The sequence below is a fragment of the Heterodontus francisci genome, unplaced genomic scaffold, assembly GCF_036365525.1.
Source record: "Heterodontus francisci isolate sHetFra1 unplaced genomic scaffold, sHetFra1.hap1 HAP1_SCAFFOLD_761, whole genome shotgun sequence".
In the NCBI taxonomy this organism is placed as follows: domain Eukaryota; kingdom Metazoa; phylum Chordata; class Chondrichthyes; order Heterodontiformes; family Heterodontidae; genus Heterodontus; species Heterodontus francisci.
In genome coordinates, this window is record NW_027140274.1 from 470,866 (window position 1) to 478,473 (window position 7,608).

Consider the following 7,608-nt stretch of genomic DNA (forward strand, 5'->3'; position numbering starts at 1 on the left):
AAAAGATCCAAAGGCAACATGAGGAAAAACTTCTTTTGCACAGCGAGTGGTTAAGATCTGATATGCACTGCTTGAGAGTGTGATGGAGGCTGATTCAACCATGGCTTTCAAAATGGTATAAGATAATTATCTGAAGTGGAAAAATTGCATGTTTTCATGGAATACATGAGTCTGTGGCATGAGCTGAGTTGCTCGTGCATAGAAGCAACACACGCACAATGAGCTGAATGGCTTCCTTTTGTTCTGTAACTATTCTATGATCTATGATTCTTTTCAGAGTGAAATCAACACTCACATACAAGAAACTGACAGGTACACTGTAAACTTCGCATTACCAGACAAGAAATTGACAGATACAGTGTGAAACCCACAGTCACGTAGCAGCGGTTGGCAGGTAACGTGTAAAAATCTTTCTTTCATATCCCAACTGCAAGGTACAAAGGAAATTAGGTACAAACCCAGGCTCACACTTCAAAGACTGAGAGATACAAAGCAAAACACATACTCACCTACAAGTACAGAGAAGAAGACACACTCAGAGGAGGTGCAGATTAAAGACACATGCATGTCACAGAAACTGATAGGGATAGAATCAAACCCTTTCTCACTTCTCAGAAACTGATAGATATAGACAAAAGCTGATGCTCACAGACAAGTTGTTGAAAGATAAGTGGTGAAACTCACAGAGCAATAGCAGAAACAAACAAGTACTGAATAATACCCACAGTCACAGACCAAAAACTGAAATATACTGAGTTAAACACCACTTTCTCACACCAGAAACTCATGGCTACAAAGTGAAGCTGACTCTCTCCTCCCAGGCACTGACAGGTGCAAAAGAAAACACTCACGACGATTCCAGGTCATGAAATGTACGTCATAAAACTTTTCAGCTGAAAGAATAGCATTAATGACAGGTGTGATACCCAGAATGCTCAGCGGCCTAGAATCCGCCCTATCTGTGACAGGAGCGGGGCGCGCAGGCGCGGTAGAGAGCTTTGTCAGCAGCAAGAGCTGCGGGTTCGGAGTTGGATATTCACAAAGTGCGAGAAGACTTTGCGGGCTCACACAGCTGGAGCAGGGCCTCAGGGCCACAATAAGATGGAACAATCCCATCTGTATCCCTGCGGATGGCGGTGGTGAAGCTTTTCCCGGTGAGGCTTCCCGAAACGGCGTCTATAAATGGATAAGAATTGGGGACTGGTTCGGGAGCGTTTTTTTATTCGTTCGTGGGATGTGGGCGTCGCTGGCTCGATCTCAGCTCGAGTAATGTGTCCAGTTCTGGGCACCAGGCTTTAGAAAGGACATCAAAGCTTCTGAGACAGTTCAGAGGAGATTTACTAGAATGATCCCAGAGATGCGGGGTGTCAGTTCTCTGGACAGGCTGGTGAAGCTGGGATTGTTCTCTTCAGAGTAGAGAAGGTTAAGGGAAGATTTAATAGAGGTGTTCAGAATCATGAAGGATTGTCATAGGGTAGAGAGGGAGAAACTGTTTCCACTGTCCTGGGAGTCAGTAACCAGAGGACACAGATTTAAAATAATTGGCCAAAAATGTCAAGGAGAGGTGAGGAGAGATCTTTTTACCCAGTAACTGATTCGGATTTGGAATGAATTGTCTGACAGGGTGGTGGAAACAGATTCAATTATAAATTTCATAAAGGAATTGGACAAATATTTCAAAGTGAAATTCTCCAGGATTATGGGGAAATAGGCAGGGGGTTGGACTAATTGCATCTTTTTGTCAGAGAGTCAGCAGAGACACAATGGGGCCGAATGGCCTCCTTCTGTGCTGTATGATTCTATGAACATAAGAACGAGGAGCCGGAGTCGGCAAGTCAGCCACTCGAGCCTGCTCTGCCATTCAATACAATCATGGCTGATCTCATCACGGCAGTTCTTGTTTCTTGCCAGTAGATGTCACTTCACTCCAATACAGTGAAGTTTACAAATCTGAGAGAGACACAACAGGAAAGAATTGTTCACATTATAGTGAATGTGTGGGATTTAGAAATACTAGGAGTGGAGACGAGTTATTACTTGTCTGCTCGATCCCCATAGCCCTGTAAAATTATTTCCTTCAAGTGCCCATTCAAATTCCTTTTGTAATCCTCGATTGTCTCCATTTCCACTGCCCCCGTGGGCAGCGAGTTGCCGATCATCACCAATCAGTGTAAGATAGTTCTTGCGCACATTCCCCCTGTATCTCCTGTCCAAAACCTTCAATCTGTGTCCCCTAGTCCTTGTACCAATAGTTAACGGGAACAATGTTTCCTTGCCAACTTATTTAAAACTGTCATAGCCGAAAACACATCTATCAATTCTCCCCTCACTCTCCTTTGATGCAGGTAGAACAACCCTAGCTTTTCCAACCTAACCTTGTAACTAAAATCCTCCATCCCTGGATCCATTCTGGTGAATTTCCTCTGCATCCTCTCAAGGACGCTCACATTCTTTCTGAAGTGTGGTAAGCAAAACTGGAAGCAACACGCCAACTGGGGCCTAACCAGAGCTTTATAATGGTTCAGCATAACTTCCCTGCTTTGTACTCAATGCCTCTTTTTTTCAAGCCCAAGATCCCATATGCTTTGCGAACCACTCTCGCAATATGTCTTGCCACCTTCAAAGATTGATGCACATGAACCCCAAGTCCCTCTATTCCAACACACACTTCAGAACTGTGCCATTAAGTAAATATTGCCTCTCCCTATTCCTTATGCCAAAATACATCACCTCACACTTGTCACTATTAAATTCCATCTGCCACCTGTCTGCCCATTCTGCTGGCCTATCATTGTCCTGTTGCAGGCAGTTCATATCATCCTCACTGTTTGCCACTCCTCCAAGTTTGTTGTCATCGGGATATTTTGAGATTCTACTCAATATTCCAAGATCCAAGTCATTTATCTTTAGCAAAAAAAGCAGTGGTTCCAGCACTGACCCTTGGGAAACACCACTGTCGACTATCCTCCAGTCTGACAAAGAATCATTTCATAAGACTCGCTGTTTTCTGTCCTTAAACCAATTTTCTATCCAATTGGACACTGACCCTCCTATACCACGAACCTCAATTTTGTAAACCCCACTTTTATGTGGTACCTTGTCAAACGCTTCCTTAAAATCCATATCAACAACATCCACTGCATTGCCTTCATCCAGCTGCTCTGTTAGTTCATCAGAAAATGCAGTTAGATTAGTCAAGCATGAACTCCCATTTATAAATCCATGCTCACTCTCCATAATTAACTCAAACCTCTCCAAGTGACTGTTGATTTTTTTACCCTGATTATTCTTTCTAAAACCTTACCCACCGCTGCTGTTAATCTAACTAGCCTGTAGTTAGCCGGACTGTCCTTCCACCCTTTCTTGAATAAGGGCGTCGCATTTGCCACTGTTTACTCCTGGCACCTCCCCCGTATCCAGGGAAGATTGGAAGATTATGGCAAACTCTTCCAGTATCTGCATCCGCATTTCCTTTCGCAACCTGGGATGCCAGCCATCCAGACCAGGTGATTTATCTACCCTAAGGACAGCCAGCCTTTTTAGTACCTCCCTCTCTCAATTTGTACCCTCTCCATTGACTCTACTGTCTTCACTTCGACTGATATTTTGTCAAATTCCACTTCCTCAGTGATCACTGATGCAAAGTACTCATTAAGTAGATTAACATTGCCCTGCACCTCGAAGCTTATATTATCCTTTTTGTTCCTAATAGGCCCGACTCAACCTCTTACTACCCACTTATCATTTTCATGCTGCTCGAAGATTTTTGGGTTTCCTTTCATGTTGACTGTCGCTCTATTCTCATAGAAATAGAGAATAAGCAAATATGGAAGATATAAGTATTTCCCATCCTTGATGAGGTGGAATTTTTTATGCTGTGGGTAGTAATGTCTTGGCCCACGAGTGTGGTGGAAGCAGAGACAATCAATGATTTGAAAAGGAAATTTGATGGATACTTGAAGGAAAGAAACTTGCAGGAGGAAAGAGACCGAGCTGGTGAGTGGAACTGACCAGATTGCTCCGGGGAGAGCCAGCATGGACGTGATAGGCCAAACGACCACCTTCTGTGCTGTAAATGACTCTGTGTTGTTTCTCAAATTCAATCCACTGGTGCTTGGTAAATAATTTCAAAGTAAATTGTGCAACCGGAAAATCAGAACCAAGGCAAGGGACGCATAAGGAAGCAAAATTGCTGAAACACGGGATTGAACCAGGGACCTTTAAATCTTCAGTCTAACGCTCTGCCAACTGAGCTATTTCAGCCCTACATTAACAGCCGTTTGGTGTCCTTGTTTTGGAAGAATATACATACATTCAAGTTTTCCAAAAAATTAAAGAACACAACATGTGAGTAATATTCCCCATTGCTTTCTCAGTACTGATGGATTGTGAAGCGGGAGACAGACAGAAGTGCCACTGAGCCGCACAGACCCCGAGCTGAGAATGAAATGAGATCAAATTCAATCTTTCATAGTGAGATGCTGCTGAGAGGACAGAGTCCTGAATCAAAGCGAGACTTGCTCATTTCAAACACTCCCTGTACTCTCTGCTCATGAAGCCTTACAAAAGGGAAAAACAGAATGGCACTCAAACTCACAACCCTGCCATTAAAAGTCTCATATTCGACTGACAGAACTGTCACTTCTACTCGGTCTCTTATTGGATGGATGCAACTCCAACGCAGGGGTGGCATTCAAATCCTCCCATGGGTCCACATGTCAGACTGAGTTCCATGTTGTAGACTCAAGCAAAGGAAATCTGCTCACTTCCAAAACTATCAGCGAATTGAAGCTGATTACAATCAACATCATCAGAGGTCAGAACTACCTGGTGAAAGAAGACACCCTGAAGAAGGATCCACAATTATTCAAAGGCATCGACAAAGTGAAAAACAAGAAAATCGATGAGTCAATGCAAGCCAAACAACAGAAACACTGAAGAATTCCATTCCATTCCAGTCCAGAACCCAGTCCTGTTGTTTTTGGAGTCAGGTCACAATTCCAGCAACAACTTTATATTCCCACTTGGCTATCTGTACATTTAGTTAATTACAATTTTGTCGACATGCTCTTTGAATCCAGTTGTCTGGTCCTCAAGCCAGCTCCGTATGGAAGTCAATTCCACCTTCTGCAAGGCTGAAACCAATAGATAACCTTAATCTAAAAATGCCAGCAGACCAGGGCTCGTCCGGGACTTTAACCCGGGATCTCTCGCATGTTAATTAACCATACTCCCAAAGCAAGAATCATACCCCTAGACCAACGAGCCACTGACAGGTCAGGCTTTGTTAGCTGCTGTGGAATGTCACTGGAACCCCCCAGCCAATCATCCATTTTTTTCAGATCAAAGCAACATCCTGCAAATGCTGAAATAAAAACAGAAAGTGCTGGAAATGTTCAGCAGCTCTGGCAGCATCTGTGCTGTGAGAAACACAGTTAACGTTTCAGGGCACTCACCTTTTGTTTCATCCATCCTTTCAGACTGCTTCTGTCCATCCAATCTCACTTTCTATTCTATCCACATTCTAACCATTCACTACGTTACTACATTTTTCATGAATTCCTCATTTCTTTTATTAATGACAATTTTGAATGTCTGGCCTTTGCTTCAGACACCACCACAAGTGGAATCATGTCTCCATCTACCCAATCAAACCACTTCGCTGTTGCCTCACTTTGCAATGTTTCTTTTACCCTGACAGACTGTGGAGTTTCTGCTGTTTGATTGCAGTTCTTGCTTCCTGCCAGCAGATGTCACCTCACTCCAATACAGTGAAGTTTACAAATCTGAGAGAGACACAACAGGAAATAATTGTTCACATTATAGTGAATGTGTGGGATTTAGAAATACTAGGAGTGGAGACGAGTTATTATTGCACTCTGCTATTACATCTTTTATAATGGACTCCAGCATTTTTCCCACGACTGATGTCAGGCTAACCGGTATATAATTCGCTGTTTTCTTTCTGCCTCTTTTTGTAAATAGTGGAGTTACATTAACTACCGTCCAATCCATTGGAACTGTTCCAGAGTCGATAGAATTTTGAAAAAAGACCAAAAATGCATCTGCTATTTCAAGGGCCACTTCCTTAAGTACTCTGAGATGTAGATTATCAGGCCCTGGGGATTTATCGGCCTTCAATCCCATCAATTTCCCCAACATTCCCTACTAATACTGATTTCATACAGTTCCTCCTTCTCACTAGACCCTATGTTCCCCAACATTTCTGGGAGATAATTTGTATCCTCCTTTGTGAAGACAGATCCAAAGTATGTATTTAATTGGTCTGCCATTTCTTTGTTCCCCATTATAAATTCCGCCGTTTCTGACTGTAAAGGGCCCACATTTGTCTTCACTAATCTTTTTCTCTACACATATCTATAGAAGCTTTTACAGTCAGTTTTTATGTTCTCTGCTAGCTTACTCTCATACTCTATTTCCCCCTTCTTAATCAATCCTTTTGTCCTCCTCTGCTAAATTCCAAACTGCTCACAATCTTCAGGTTTGCTGCTTGTTCTGGCCATTTTATATTTCTCCTCCTTGGATCTAATACTTTCCTTAATTTCTTTTGTAAGCCACAGTTGAGCCACCCTTCCTGTTTTACTTATGCACAGACAGGAATGAACAATTGTTGTAATTCATCCATGCGCTCTTTAAATGCTAGCCATTGCCTATCCACTGTCAACCCTTTAAGTAACGTTCCCCAATCTATCATAGCCAACTCACGCCTCATACCTTCATAGTTTTCTTTGTTTAGATTCAGGACCCGAGTCTCGGAATCAACTCTCTCACTCTCCATCTTAATGAAGAATTGTATCATATTATGGGCGCACTTCCCCAATGGACCCCACACAACAAGATTGTTAACTAATCCTTTCTCATTACACAATACCCAGTCCAGGATGGCCTGTTCTCTGGAGGTGTTATACACCTCTATCAATTCTCCACTCAATCTCCTTTGAGAAAGGCAGAATAATCCTAGCTTTTCCAACCTAACCTTGTAACTAAAATCCCCCATCCCTGGATCCATTCTGGTAAATCGCCTCTGCGTCCTCTCAAGGACTCTCACATTCTTTCTAAAGTCTGCTGAGCAGAACTGGAAGCAACACTCCAATTGGGGCCTAACCAGAGTTTTATAATGGTTCAGCATAACTTCCCTGCTTTTGTACTCAATGCCTCTATTTATAAAGCCCAAGATCCCATATGCTTTGCGAACCACTCTCGCAATATGACTTGCCTCCTTCAAAGATTGATGCACATGAACCCCAAGTCCCTCTATTCCAGCACACTCTTTATAACTGTGCCATTAAGTATATATTGCCTCTCCCTATTCCTTATGCCAAAATACATCACCTCACACTTGTCACTATTAAATTCCATCTGCCACCTGTCTGCCCATTCTGCTAGCCTATCGCTGTCCTGTTGCAGGCAGTTCATATCATCCTCACTGTTTGCCACTCCTCCAAGTTTGGTGTCATCGGCATATTTTGAGATTCTACTCTGTATTCCAAGATCCAAGTCACTTACCTTCAGCAAAAAAAGCAGTGGTTCTGGCACTGACCCTTGGGGAACACCACTGTCGACTATCCTCCAGTCTGACCAAGAACC

General features: G+C 42.9%; 1 non-coding gene across 1 annotated transcript; it reads right to left on the bottom strand.

Moving 5' to 3' along the window:
* Positions 1–4,190: 4,190 nt before the first annotated feature.
* On the bottom strand, positions 4,191–4,263 carry trnaf-gaa (transfer RNA phenylalanine (anticodon GAA)). Its single transcript has one exon. It is a non-coding gene; the product is annotated as a tRNA-Phe (tRNA).
* Between the last annotated feature and the right edge of the window lie 3,345 nt (positions 4,264–7,608).